The sequence below is a fragment of the Pleurodeles waltl genome, chromosome 4_1, assembly GCF_031143425.1.
Source record: "Pleurodeles waltl isolate 20211129_DDA chromosome 4_1, aPleWal1.hap1.20221129, whole genome shotgun sequence".
Classification (NCBI taxonomy): domain Eukaryota; kingdom Metazoa; phylum Chordata; class Amphibia; order Caudata; family Salamandridae; genus Pleurodeles; species Pleurodeles waltl.
The window spans coordinates 40556146-40571710 of NC_090442.1; the positions used below are offsets into that span (position 1 = coordinate 40556146).

Genomic DNA, 15565 nt, shown 5'->3' on the forward strand with positions numbered 1-15565 from the left:
CCATGTTACCAATGAGGGAGACAGCAGGGGGAAAATTAATACATGTACCATGGCACAGAAGCGACATTCAGTCTTTTACGGATGATTTTCCCAAACTGAGAGAGAAACCGATTGAGTGGTATCAACAGACTGACAGGTTTGTGAAGCTTGCGAAATGTCTTTGGGAAGACCTGAACACTCTCTTTGAGATTGTGGTTCCGGCAGATTTGTGGGAGGATTGCAAAAGAGCTGTAGGTTGGCCGACAAGTGAACCAGAGAGAGACAGGGATACGGGTGCACCATCACCTATGGTGATGAGCTTGTACTACAAGGTGATTGAGCATTTGAAGACGAAGGTTGCCGCGAAAAATGTGGATTGGCAGAAGATCGATCGAACTGCCCAAGAGGCTAAAGAGTCGATTCATAGTTACTATGAGAGGTTGTTGAAGGCGTTCAAGAACTACAGCGGCACGGAAACAATAGAGGCGAAGGACATGCTTCATTTTGTGTTTAGATTTGTGGAAGGGCTGAGACCAGAGATAAGTCAGATGATAAAGTCGCATTTGATTTGCTGGCAATCGAAACCGATTGATGAGGTGTTGAATTATGCTAAATACTGTAGCGACGAAATTGAAGTGAAACAGAAAAGGTTGAAGGAGAAAGTGATGATGATGCAACTTAAAGCAGCTCAGACAGGTCTGCAAGGTTTGCAAGGGTTGCAAGGGTTCCAACAGCAGGTACCGCAACCGCAGCCGCAGTTGCAGGGAAATATGATGTTTCAGCCACAGGCGAGAGGCTGGGAATAATGGTCCGGATTTGAACACTGTTGTGACTTCGAATGGTGTGCAGGCATTGAAAAAGGTGATGCCGTGTCACGTGTGCGGAATTGTCGGTCATTGGAAACGCGAGTGCCCGATGGTGGTGCAGGAAGGTGCAGGTGTTGGTCAGCAAAACAATGATGTCAATGCATTTCAGACAATGAGGGGACCGAAAATGAGAGGTCCAAACCCAAATTTTCAGACCATAAATCAGTTGCAGGGATTACAACCTATGCAGCCGCAGCAGATGCAGATGCCCCGTATGCAGATGATGCAAATGCAGCCAATGCAACAGCAGTTACCCATGGTACCTAATCAGCAAATGCAAATACCCTTGGCACCAATGAGTCAGCAGCAAGTGATGGTTCCTCCACAGGTCTCGGGTCAGGTAATGAATACAAATGGCACCGTACAACAGTTCCCATTACACAGTGAGAGTGGAATAAACAATGTATGGGAGAGTGAAAGTTCAGGAGAGGAAGGAGATTGTGTGCTTGCAGCATCCTTGGAAGTTGATCAAAAGGGTCCATACGTGGAGGGAAGAGTAATGGGTCATCGTGTTTCATTCTTGGTTGACACAGGAGCCACACGTTCAACTGTTAAGAGCATTGAAGTACCGAATTTGCCACTCTCAGGGAGAACAGTTCAAGTGGTGGGAGTAGCAAACAGGCACCTGACAAACCCAATCACAGATCCAGTACCAGTCAGCATTGGTAACTATCAAGGGTTACACAAATTTGTGGTATGTGACTCAAGCCCGATAGCACTGTTAGGGAGAGACCTATTGTGCAAATTGGGATGTTCGATTATGTGTTCGAACGAGGGAATTAAAATTCAGACGAGCAGTGATGGGCAAGAAGAGGACAGTGTAGAGGGGGATGAGATGGAAACTGTCGATGAAGAGTATCCTCTGATTTGTCTTTTCCCGATGATAACTGAAGAAGACATTCCACTGAATTACGGGAAACAGTCGGAAAGGAAGTGTGGGATATGACAGGGAAAGAGGTGGGATTGATGAAAGGAGTGGAACCAGTGAAAGTGACTGTAAAGCCCAATGCAACCTTTCCCCAGACCCCACAATACCACATGGCACAAGACACCCTCATGAAAGTTGCCCAACTCATTGACGAATTTGTAAAGCAGGGAGTACTGAAAGAAGTGTTAAGCAGTCCATGTAATTCACCAATAATGGGATTAATAAAGCCGAGTGGAAAGGTCCGAATTGTACAGGACTTGAGGAAAATAAATGACATCATAGTCAAGTGTTGCCCTGTTGTACCAAATCCAGCTGTGATAATGTTTCAAGTCCCTTGCGATGCCGAGTGGTTCTCAGTCATCGACTTGTCGCAAGCATTCTTCTCGGTGCCTCTTCATGAGGACAGCCAATTTCTCTTTTGTTTCAAATTCTTAGACAGAGTGTACAGTTGGTGTCGAATTCCTCAAGGGTTTTCTGAGTCACCGTCAATTTTCAATCAGATTCTAAAGAAAGACTTGGAAGCATTAGAATTGCCATTCGAGTCAACCCTAGTACAGTACATCGATGATTTACTGATTGCATCAAAGACAGAAAGTGGCTGCCCAGCCGATACCATTGCTCTGTTGAACCATTTGGGAAGGAATGGACACAAGGTGTCTCCTTCCAAATTGCAGTTCTGTCAGAAGAAAGTGAAATACTTGGGTCACCAGATAGAGAAAGGGTCACGGAGAATAATGAAGGAAAGAATAACAAGTGTACTTCAAATGAGTCCACCAAAGACAAGGAGGGAGGTGAGGAAGTTTTTGGGGATGGTGAGCTACTGTCGCCAGTGGATTCCCAACTTCTCAACTCTAGCAAAGCCTTTACTGAAATTGACCCAGAAGGATGCCTTGGATCAAATTGAGCTGAAAGGAGATGAGATGGATGCTTTTATTGAATTGAAAGAATGCATGTGCAGGGCTCCAGCTTTAGGTATGCCTGATTACACAAAGCCTTTCACATTGTTTTGTCATGAACGTGATGCATGTTCTTTGTCTGTCTTGACTCAAGCCCATGGTGGCGTAAACAGACCAGTAGCGTATTTTTCGGCTACTTTGGATCCGGTCGCAGCAGCACTCCCAGGGTGTTTGCGCGCCGTAGCAGCAGTTGGTATCAGCCTCACTCAGAGTGAAGGAATAGTGATGGGACACCCAGTAACAGTCACGGTCCCTCACTCAGTTGAGATACTTTTGACCCGCTCCCGAACGCAACACATGACTGGAGCAAGACTCACAAGGTATGAAACGATAATTCTGGGCTCACCGAATGTGCAGCTGAAAAGGTGCACTACGTTGAATCCAGCAACCTTGCTTCCTGGTGAAAATGCTGAAATTGAGAACGCTGAAGACGTCGAGCATGACTGCCTTCAGGTGACTGAATTTTGCACAAAACCTCGACCTGACATTAACGATACTAAGCTTGATGAAAATGACCAAATTGTTTTCGTTGATGGTTCATGTCTAAGAGATGGGATGGGAATTTTGAAAGCAGGATATGCTGTATGTACTGTAACAGGTGTCTTGGAAGCGTCCTGGCTTCAAGGAGTCTATTCTGCACAAGTAGCAGAACTTGTAGCCCTTACAAGAGCATGTCAACTGTCTGAATTGATGAAAGTCACCATTTATACTGATAGTCAGTACGGGTTTGGAATTGTGCACGACTTTGGACAACTATGGTCAAAGAGAGGTTTCCTGACTTCTTCAGGATCCCCAGTGAAAAACGGGGAGAGAATAAGGGAATTGTTACACGCCATTCAAATGCCAGCCGAAGTTGCAGTGGTAAAGTGTAGTGCTCATACAAAAGGACAGGACTATGTTTCTCTGGGAAATGCATATGCGGATCAAGTCGCAAGATTTTGTGCCTTGAACTGTATATTACTCAGGGATGAATGGAATTCGATAAGTGAACCAGAACTTGAACCAGCTGAAGCATTTGCCTTGAAGGTCGTAGATACAATAGATGAGCTAAAAGCATTACAGAATAACGTCAGGGAGGATGAAAGAGATTCCTGGATTAAGTCACAATGTATAAAGAGACCAGATGAGTTATGGGTTTCAAATGAGGGAAAATTTGTTTTGCCAAATAGTCTCTTATCGCAGCTTGCGCGGTTCTATCATGGGCAGGCTCACCTAGGGAGAGATGCCATGATAAGATTGTTCAAAACTGATTGGTTTAACCCCAGATTCCGTCAAGCTGCAGAAGCAGTTTGCCATCGATGTGTCACTTGCCAGCAGATGAACCCAGGGAAGGGAACGGTTGTGAACGCGAGCCACATTGGCAGGGCCAGTGGCCCATTTAGTAGGATGCAGATGGACTTCATTGAGATGCCCGTGCATGGAGGACTGAAGTATGTGTTGGTGATTGTGTGCATTTTTAGTCACTGGATTGAAGCATACCCCACACGTAGAAATGACAGCCTTACAGTTGCAAAACTATTGTTGAGGGAGTTAATACCACGTTTCGGATTCCTGATCTCTTTAGAATCAGATAGAGGAAGTCACTTCAATAACAAGGTGATAAAGTTACTTTGCGCAGCGCTGAACATTGAGCAAAAACTGCATTGTAGCTATCGCCCTGAAGCCTCAGGACTGGTGGAACAAATGAATGGTACATTGAAATCAAGAATGGCGAAAATATGTGCATCGACAAATTTGAAATGGCCTGACGCATTGCCCTTGGTGTTAATGTCAATGAGAAACACCCCTGATAGAAAGACTGGATTGTCTCCGCACGAAATTCTCATGGGCAGGGCTATGAGACTTCCTGCAGTTCCCGCAAACGCGCTTTTGAATATTACAGATGATATGGTGTTAGACTACTGCAAAGGTTTGGCTGACGTGGTTCGCTCTTTCTCTCACCAGGTGGAAGCAACCACCTTGCCACCGATCCAAGGTCCAGGACACGCACTGAAAGCAGGTGACTGGGTCGTGGTAAAGAAGCACGTGAGGAAGTCGTGTCTGGAACCCCGTTGGAAAGGCCCTTTCCAAGTGATCCTGACGACAACTACCGCTGTGAAGTGTGCGGGAGTTCCCAACTGGATTCACGCTAGTCACACAAAGAAAGTGTTGTGTCCCACAGATGAGGAAGTTGAAGCGCTGAAACTGCCAGTGCCTGATAAAACAGTGCTGAGTGCTGAGACAGAGCAAAACCAAACTGAAAGCGAACAGGCATAAACAGGAGAGAGAGAAATATTCTCTGAGGACGAAGCAACAGACTCACTTGGGGAAGACCAAGGAGAAACCTCAGACAGCGACGAAGCAGCTGAAGGTGACAAAGAACCTGAAGCAGCTGAGGGTAGCAAAGAGCCTGAAGCAGCTGAAGGTGACAAAGAGCCTGAAGCAGCTGAAAGTGATAAAGAGCCTGACGAAAGTAACGGTGACGAAGGGCTTGAAAGAGGTGAAAAAGCAGGAGAGCCTGATCAGAGGAGGGCTTTCCCAGAAGCAGACGATACAGAAAAAGAAAAAGAGAACGTGATTGATTCCCCAGAAGGAGGGGATAAGGCAGAACAGAACAAAAAAGTTCAAGCTTCCACAGAAAAGATCGCAGGTCCATCAAATGGACACGGTGCAAAGAGAAGACTAAGTATATCACCAGTAAAACAGAGGACTAAAGAAAGTTTGAACGACGGAGAAAGGCCAAAAGTGAAAGAGAAAAGAAAGGAAGTGACTGTCGTGGTACCATCCTCAAGTGAAGGAAAAGACTTGGCCAAAGAGGAAAGTACCAGTGAGGCAGAATCGAAAAGAGAAGCAAAATTGAAAAGGAAAAGGATACCAAACAGGAGATATTCCGGTCCAGAATGGGCATATGTAGTCAATGACGATTGGACTGACGAATTTGTATCTCTAAGCCTCGAGAACGAAGAAGAAGAGATACCAATAGAAAAGAAAAGTTTTATGGACTCTGTTGATTGAAAGGGTAAATGAAATGACATTGCTTGCTATAATATAATGTGATACAACCAGCTGAGACATTGCTAAACCGGATGAGACATTTGCTAACCTGATAAGACTTTTTGAAAACCTGATTGACTCTTAAACACGATTTGAGACAACGTGCCAACTTTGAAAAGAGTGAGTTATTGAACTTTAAGAAAAAAACAAAAAAAAAAAACTGAGTTATTGCCGAATTGAGACTGAGTTATTGCTGAATTGAGACTGAGTTATTGCCGAATTGAGACTGAGTTATTGCCGAATTGAGACAAATGCTGCTAACCGATAATTGACTGGCCTCTTGAAGAAGACTGTGTGAACATTGCGCTCGTTCAGCTTTGTAACTGAATTGTTAAATAGTTTCTTTTACAGGTGCTTCTAGCTCTCAGATTCTATACAGATCATGACGCAAAACAGTAGAAAGAAATATTGTAAATATGTGTGTGTAGGCTTGGTAATTGCATGTGTACTAATAATAATGGCAATTGCGCTTGGAATGCATGGAAAGGGTGAGAATGAGAAAATTGATGCTTCTACTTTTGCTCCTGTTACTGTCACTGAACTAACCGCATTGAAAAGACTAGAATTAGATGAGAGACACTTGCATGATAAGAAAGAACTTTCGTATAACGTTTTCTATCGCTTACTAACAGAATATGTTGAGACTATGGATGCGAAAGATTGTTATGTGTGTACACAGATACCGACATCAGAAAAGGAAGGGGTGACTTATCACCACATGCCTCTTACATACGGGATTACATGTAGTATAGTAATGTCTAGATTTTATGGTCAAACTAACATACAGTATTTTTACTCGAATTATGATGTTACCTTTGCATATGTTCCTATAATAGCGCAGCTAAGCCAGATTGCTAAAGATTGGGATGCTAAAATAATGAGAGAATTTTTCGAGCCAATGCAACCTTTTGAAACGGCTCACGCTCATAGGGAAAATCTTACCTGCTCGCTCTCTGCAGTAGAAATAAGCTTTTTAGATCGCACAGATGATAGAAGGGCACAAATGAATGCGAAATTAGAAACAGAGTTAAGTAAGAGGACTTCAGTAGATCATTATGATTTTGCCGCAATAAAGACACAAGGGAGAATAGCTTTAGATGCTTGGCATGTAGGGAAATTTTTTATATATCGAGGTGAATCTTATTATGACAACATTTTCGTAGGAGCGAGTGAGTGTAAACATACGTTTATCTTTAAGGCCAAATGGACATTCATGATGAACGGACTTGACCCTGTCATTCCAGGTGTATATTACATTTGTGGGTATAATGCCTATTATCGTCTTCCAAAGGGATGGTGGGGGAGATGTTATTTGGGTATAGTGTTCCCAAAGGTTTATCAGCTGGATGACCTATCGATGATTCCAAAGACATCTGGATCCCATCGTATCCAGAAACGAGAGACCGCAGCTGCTGTGGTAGGAGATATATTTGGAGCCATGATTCCTTCGTTGGGAGTTGTGCTGAATTCCATCAAAATAAGAAAGTTGTCTACTATAGTGGATAACATGTTGACAAAGTTTTCAGGTGCTATAATGCTGATAGATGCTGAACTTGCAGCGGAAAGAGCTATGACTCTTCAAAATAGGCTTGCCTTAGACATTCTTTTAGCAAAGGATGGCGGCGTTTGCAAAATGCTTGGTGCGCGCCACTGTTGCACGTATATTCCCGACAACAGTGTGAAAATTAAAACTATGCTTGCTAATCTAACAAAAGAGAGTGCAGATTTGAAGGAATTGAAAGAACCAGGAGTGTGGGAGAAGGTTGGAAAAGGACTTGCTTCAGTGGGAAATTGGATTGGGGGAATTTGGAATGGAATATTACTAAAAATAATACAGGGAATTTTAATAGTACTGATTTGCATATTTGGAATTTGGGGAATAAAAAGGGGAATAATAATGATTATGGAAAGAATTAAAAGAAGAAAGGAAGAGAAAATGATGAAAAGAATGGCAGAAGAATACAAAGCGAAAACTAGGGGAACTAAAAGGAAAAGAGAACTGACAGAATTTTAATGGAATAAAATTTGTGGGAATAGTTTGTGTGATGACAAGTAGTCATCAGAGGAGGGATTGATGAAGCTGAAATGAAGGTTTTACATTTATTAGCGCATAAACGTAGTGTAGAAATAATCATGTATGACTTTAACCGAACTAATAAAGATTGTATGGGGACAAAATGTGCCCTCAGAGTAGTTTGCCAACATTTATAAGCGTGCTTTATATAACGTGATGTATTAGAAGTGCACTAATCCGACATAATCATAAACGTGTGCTATGATTTGCTTGTTTGAAATGTTTTAGCTTAGCATTACTTTAGTGCAGGCTTTGGCCTAGTTGCCTGGTCTCACGGTTTAGATGCTCGTATTTTTCCAATGTGCTATTAAACGTGTATTTTTGCTTGAAGCTGTACTTTTCCACTGAGATCGTTCACATGCTTATCTTAAGGTTTCGTGCCAGCCTGGCATATTTTTCTCTTTGCTCCAAGGTCAATCTGCAGGTGCGGACAATGGAAGCTCTGAAAGTGAGTTAATTGGTATAAAATGTTGCAACTTGCGTACCCGTCTCCAAGGATAATGTATGCTTAAGTAAAAGCTTGAGAACTGTTGTTTTTGATTGGATAATTTGAAGTCAACCTATGAACCCTCCAATGGAAGACCCTACTGGATTTGAACTGTTGTCTATTTAAACCAGGTGCACGAGAGGAAAGGAGCCTTTTTGCAGCTATTATCAGCCATTGCAGCCATTATTGGACATCCCGCCATTTTGCAGGACATTGCAGCTATTATGGCCCATCTTGCTGCGACGCCATTTTGAAAGAGACTTTGATGCTTTCTCTAATCGAGAGAAAGAGACTTTAAATGATTCTCGCCCTAGAGACTTTAACTTTGATTCGTCCCTTTGCATGAAGTAATAGTTTTGTCCCTTTGCCGCCGTGAGGCAATTGCCCCGTCCACCTTGCCCCTTTGCCCCGTCCCATGCTGATCGAGAAACGGTACCTGTGAGACGAAGACCTCCTTGAATGCTGATTGAATTTGGTAAATATGAAAGGAAATTGTACAATTGCATTGTGTTTTCTTTTTAGGTAACCAACTGCTGATTTTTGATAAGAGCCCTAGCTAGGAGTTTTTCTAAATTAATGTTGCTAAATTGTTTTTGCATGAAGTCCCACATGCCGATGCTAATTTGAGGTTAGATGAGGATTCCTTTTGTTGCACGATGCAATTTGAGACCTTGTTATGCTGACTAAATGTATGCAATTAGCTCATTACAGATTATAGTTTTAGTGATTTGCATTGCTATTATCGAATGCCTTGTTATTCAAATGCTGCATAGATTGCACTTGTTTCGCCGTTATGGACAGCTATTAATGTTCATTTACGTATATCATTTGGTGTTAAGACACATCTACATTGTGCTAGCTTTGTTAATATAGGGAAATAAATTCACTAACTTTGAATAAACTGGTGTGGTTATTCCTGACTGAAAGGTCAGGGTTTGCCGAAATGTATTCTGGATTAATTGTTAAGTGTTATGTTGATCAGGGCATTGCTTATGTTCGTTATTGATTATTGATTTGATTAAATTGACTGATCTCGGGTGAGGAGAGTCCCACTTAGCCAAAAGATTCATCGGCCTAAAGAGCGTCCAAATACAGGTAAATTATTAGTATGGAACGCTCTATCACACCTCAGATAGACTTAAACTTACACACCCTGGTCTGTGAGAGTAGTGCCCTATCCATTGCGGCATTGAGGGTAATCTGCAAGACAGAGTTCCAAAATCATCCGTTCATCTCAGTTCATGGCCACATACAGTATTTCTGCAGTCATTCGTTTCACTTTTCTGTCTTTAATTAAACTGACCATTTTAAACCTCTGCCACCCACCACTTCAATCTTACCGTTTTTGTGCTATCATAGGGCCTTGGAACTTTTGGCAAGTGGACAGAAGCAGTCAGAGAACCACATCACAATACATACTCCTTTGCCTGATACCTTTCACAACAAACTGCTCTTGGAAAAAGACGTTAACCGGTCCTTGCTCTCAGACAGACACAGAAAGCCTATCACCACCTCTACGAACATATTTCAATCAAACCAATATATATCATTCAACAATTATGCCTCTGTATCAATATAACTACAGCTCGAGACAGAAAGGAATTTAAAAAACAATCTGCCCATTTGAATAACCAGCATAGTTTTAAGGACGTACAAATTGGAATGTGACAATTTCAGAGTTCCTCATTCATAAGAAGTCTGTGAGATAGTATCTCAGAAAGATCTCAAGTTTATAGCAAAAATGGTTGTAAGGGTGATTTTTACCACACAATTGCAACTAGGTGCCTCAATCTGCAAGAGACCAGTCCTTGACAGATTACACAACTGGGGCAACAGCAAAGGCAGCAATTGTGTCAATCCTTTATGATTCTTCTCTAGTACTATACTTTTTCTGAGGGACAATTTGCATTATTCCTGGAGAAAATCATAGAGCTTCTACCCATGCATAGTTTCTGCTTTCTGCACGCACACACTCCCTGCACTGAATCTACCCACAGTTCTGTTCAGAATGATTGTGCCATTTCATATTGTTGTATACGTATTGCATATCCATGGCATTTATGAAGAGGTACTTTGGTATGGCAGAAAGACAGAAAAGTAGCAATGCTGAAGGGTTAACGTGACTGATTGTGCAGTTTGTATTGGGCTTTCTTAATGAGTGAGAGTGAAAGGAGTATTGTAAGAGTGTGCCTCCAGTTTGTATGTAAAGATAAGTTGGGTGCTGTGAGAAAACGACTCAACCACGAAGGGACTCGAACCCTCAATCTTCTGATCCGAAGTCAGACGCCTTATCCATTAGGCCACATGGTCACTGACTGCAATATGTTTGGGTTTTTAGGGTTAGGTGTATGACTGGATGTGGAACATATCAATTACAGGTGCGCAGGACAGGATCCCATACCGTTCTTCATCTTCTTTCCATCAAAGGAGTTTTTTCAAACAATATCTAGATAATTTCCAAAGTTTCATATCTTATGAGGTGCTTTTTTGCAGTTAATCCTCCTTTCTTCTATTATTGAATACTCTGTTTTATGCTGCAATGGTATTTTTCGATTATTTGAAAAGAGAATGAAACTGCTTTGACAGTAGTTCAGACTTCCCATTTCTTGACTTGCTAATTTGCTCCCTGAATTAGCTTATACAAGTGACATGAACAGGGCCTTGACCTAAGCACGTACCTGAAAGCCTGTCACCACCTCTAGAAATCAAATTCACAGCAGCTCAAAACATTCATTTTGAAAGAGAATATTTCAAGTGATCCAAGTTTAATTTCAATAAAGAAAGCTGTATAAAATAACACGCTGCACATTTGGGTAACCAGCATGACTCTTTTCAGTGAAGAAGTGGAATGGTTCTGTTGCAATATACTATCACCCTGGCAAGCTGCTACGAGGAAGAGTAAACAATATGATTAGGTTTCAGCAAAAATGTATTAGTTCAGGGTGTGCACCTCAGATAGACTTAAACTTACACACCCTGGTCTGTGAGAGTAGTGCCCTATCCATTGCGGCATTGAGGGTAATCTGCAAGACAGAGTTCCAAAATCATCTTTTCATCTCAGTTCATGGCCATATACAGTATTTCTGCAGTCATTCGTTTCACTTTTCTGTCTTTAATTAAACTGACCATTTTAAACCTCCGGCACCCACCACTTCAATCTTACCGTTTTCGTGCTATCATAAGGCCTTGGAACTTTTGGCAAGTGGACAGAAGCAGTCAGAGAACCACATCACAATACATACTCCTTTGCCTGATACCTTTCACAACAAACTGCTCTTGGAAAAAGAGGTTAACCGGTCCTTGCTCTCAGACAGACACAGAAAGCCTATCACCACCTCTACGAACATATTTCAATCAAACCAATGTATATCATTCAACAATTATGCCTCTGTATCATTATAACTACAACTAGAGACAGAAAGGAATTTAAAAAACAATCTGCCCATTTGAATAACCAGCAGAGTTTTAAGGACGTACAAATTGGAATGTGACAATTTCAGAGTTCCTCATTCATAAGAAGTCTGTGAGATAGTGTCTCAGAAAGATCTGAAGTTTATAGCAAAAATGGTTGTAAGGGTGATTTATACCACACAATTGCAACTAGGTGCCTCAATCTGCAAGAGACCAGTCCTTGACAGATTACACAATTGGGGCAACAGCAAAGGCAACAATTGTGTCAATCCTTTATGATTCTTCTCCAGTACTATATTTTTTCTGAGGGACAATTTGCATTATTCCTGGAGAAAATCATAGAGCTTCTACGCATGCATAGTTTCTGCTTTCTGCACGCACACACTCCCTGCACTGCATCTACCCACAATTCTGTTAAGAATGATTGTGCCGTGTCATATTGTTGCATACGTATTGCATATCCGTGGCATTTATGAAGAGGTACTTTGGTATGGCAGAAAGACAGAAAAGTAGCAATGCTGAATGTATAACGTGACTGATTGTGCAGTTTGCATTGGGCTTTCTTAATGAGTGAGAGTGAAAGGAGTATTGTAAGAGTGTGTTTCCAGTTTGTATGTAAAGATAAGTTGGGTGCTGTGAGAAAAAGACTCAACCATGAAGGGACTCAAACACTCAATCTTCTGATCCGAAGTCAGACGCCTTATCCGTTAGGCCACATGGTCACTGACTGCAATATGTTTGGGTGTTTAGGGTTAGGTGGTATGAATGGATGTGGAATTATCAATTACAGGTGCGCAGGACAGGATCCCATACCGTTCTTCATCTTCTTTCCATCAAAGGAGTTTTTTCAAACAATATCTAGATAATTTCCAAAGTTTCATATCTTATGCTGCGCTTTTTTGCCGTTAATCCTCCTTTCTTCTTTTATTGAATACTCTGTTTTATGCTGCAATCGTATTTTTGGATTATTTGAAAAGCGAATGAAACTGCTTTGACAGTAGTTCAGACTTCCCTTTTCTTGACTTGCTAATTTGCTCCCTGAATTAGCTTATACAAGTGACATGAACAGGGCCTTGACCTAAGCACGTACCTGAAAGCCTGTCACCACCTCTAGAAATAAAATTCACAGCAGCTCAAAACATTGATTTTGAAAGAGAATATTTCAAGTGAGTCCAAGTTTAATTTCAATAAACAAAGCTGTATAAAATGACACGCTGCACATTTGGGTAACCAGCATGACTCTTTTCAGTGAAGAAGTGGAATGGTTCTGTTGCAATATACTATCACCCTGGCAAGCTGCTACGAGGAAGAGTAAACAATATGATTAGGTTTCAGCAAAAATGTATTAGTTCAGGGTGTGCACCTCACATAGACTTAAACTTACACACCCTGGTCTGTGAGAGTACTGCCCTATCCATTGCGGCATTGAGGGTAATCTGCAAGACAGAGTTCCAAAATCATCCTTTCATCTCAGTTCATGGCCACATACAGTATTTCTGCACTCAGTCGTTTCACTTTTCTGTCTTTAATTAAACTGACCATTTTAAACCTCCGGCACCCACCACTTCAATCTTACCGTTTTTGTGCTATCATAGGGCCTTGGAACTTTTGGCAAGTGGACAGAAGCAGTCAGAGAACCACATCACAATACATACTCCTTTGCCTGATACCTTTCACAACAAACTGCTCTTGGAAAAAGACGTTAACCGGTCCTTGCTCTCAGACAGACACAGAAAGCCTATCACCACCTCTACGAACATATTTCAATCAAACCAATGTATATCATTCAACAATTATGCCTCTGTATCATTATAACTACAACTAGAGACAGAAAGGAATTTAAAAAACAATCTGCCCTTTTGAATAACCAGCAGAGTTTTAAGGACGTTCAAATTGGAATGTGACAATTTCAGAGTTCCTCATTCATAAGAAGTCTGTGAGATAGTGTCTCAGAAAGATCTGAAGTTTATAGCAAAAATGGTTGTAAGGGTGATTTATACCACACAATTGCAACTAGGTGCCTCAATCTGCAAGAGACCAGTCCTTGACAGATTACACAATTGGGGCAACAGCAAAGGCAACAATTGTGTCAATCCTTTATGATTCTTCTCCAGTACTATATTTTTTCTGAGGGACAATTTGCATTATTCCTGGAGAAAATCATAGAGCTTCTACGCATGCATAGTTTCTGCTTTCTGCACGCACACACTCCCTGCACTGCATCTACCCACAATTCTGTTAAGAATGATTGTGCCGTGTCATATTGTTGCATACGTATTGCATATCCGTGGCATTTATGAAGAGGTACTTTGGTATGGCAGAAAGACAGAAAAGTAGCAATGCTGAATGTATAACGTGACTGATTGTGCAGTTTGCATTGGGCTTTCTTAATGAGTGAGAGTGAAAGGAGTATTGTAAGAGTGTGTTTCCAGTTTGTATGTAAAGATAAGTTGGGTGCTGTGAGAAAAAGACTCAACCATGAAGGGACTCAAACACTCAATCTTCTGATCCGAAGTCAGACGCCTTATCCGTTAGGCCACATGGTCACTGACTGCAATATGTTTGGGTGTTTAGGGTTAGGTGGTATGAATGGATGTGGAATTATCAATTACAGGTGCGCAGGACAGGATCCCATACCGTTCTTCATCTTCTTTCCATCAAAGGAGTTTTTTCAAACAATATCTAGATAATTTCCAAAGTTTCATATCTTATGCTGCGCTTTTTTGCCGTTAATCCTCCTTTCTTCTTTTATTGAATACTCTGTTTTATGCTGCAATCGTATTTTTGGATTATTTGAAAAGCGAATGAAACTGCTTTGACAGTAGTTCAGACTTCCCTTTTCTTGACTTGCTAATTTGCTCCCTGAATTAGCTTATACAAGTGACATGAACAGGGCCTTGACCTAAGCACGTACCTGAAAGCCTGTCACCACCTCTAGAAATAAAATTCACAGCAGCTCAAAACATTGATTTTGAAAGAGAATATTTCAAGTGAGTCCAAGTTTAATTTCAATAAACAAAGCTGTATAAAATGACACGCTGCACATTTGGGTAACCAGCATGACTCTTTTCAGTGAAGAAGTGGAATGGTTCTGTTGCAATATACTATCACCCTGGCAAGCTGCTACGAGGAAGAGTAAACAATATGATTAGGTTTCAGCAAAAATGTATTAGTTCAGGGTGTGCACCTCAGATAGACTTAAACTTACACACCCTGGTCTGTGAGAGTACTGCCCTATCCATTGCGGCATTGAGGGTAATCTGCAAGACAGAGTTCCAAAATCATCCTTTCATCTCAGTTCATGGCCACATACAGTATTTCTGCACTCAGTCGTTTCACTTTTCTGTCTTTAATTAAACTGACCATTTTAAACCTCTGGCACCCACCACTTCAATCTTACCGTTTTTGTGCTATCATAGGGCCTTGGAACTTTTGGCAAGTGGACAGAAGCAGTCAGAGAACCACATCACAATACATACTCCTTTGCCTGATACCTTTCACAACAAACTGCTCTTGGAAAAAGACGTTAACCGGTCCTTGCTCTCAGACAGACACAGAAAGCCTATCACCACCTCTACGAACATATTTCACTCAAACCAATATATATCATTCAACAATTATGCCTCTGTATCAATATAACTACAACTCGAGACAGAAAGGAATTTAAAAAACAATCTGCCCATTTGAATAACCAGCAGAGTTTTATGGACGTACAAATTGAAATGTGACAATTTCAGAGTTCCTCATTCATAAGAAGTCTGTGAGATAGTATCTCAGAAAGATCTCAAGTTTATAGCAAAAATGGTTGTAAGGGTGATTTATACCACACAA

At 41.4% G+C, this 15565-nt stretch overlaps 1 non-coding gene across 1 annotated transcript; it reads right to left on the bottom strand.

Moving 5' to 3' along the window:
- Window positions 1-10560: 10560 nt before the first annotated feature.
- On the bottom strand, window positions 10561-10633 carry TRNAR-UCG (transfer RNA arginine (anticodon UCG)). The gene has a single exon. It is a non-coding gene; the product is annotated as a tRNA-Arg (tRNA).
- Between the last annotated feature and the right edge of the window lie 4932 nt (window positions 10634-15565).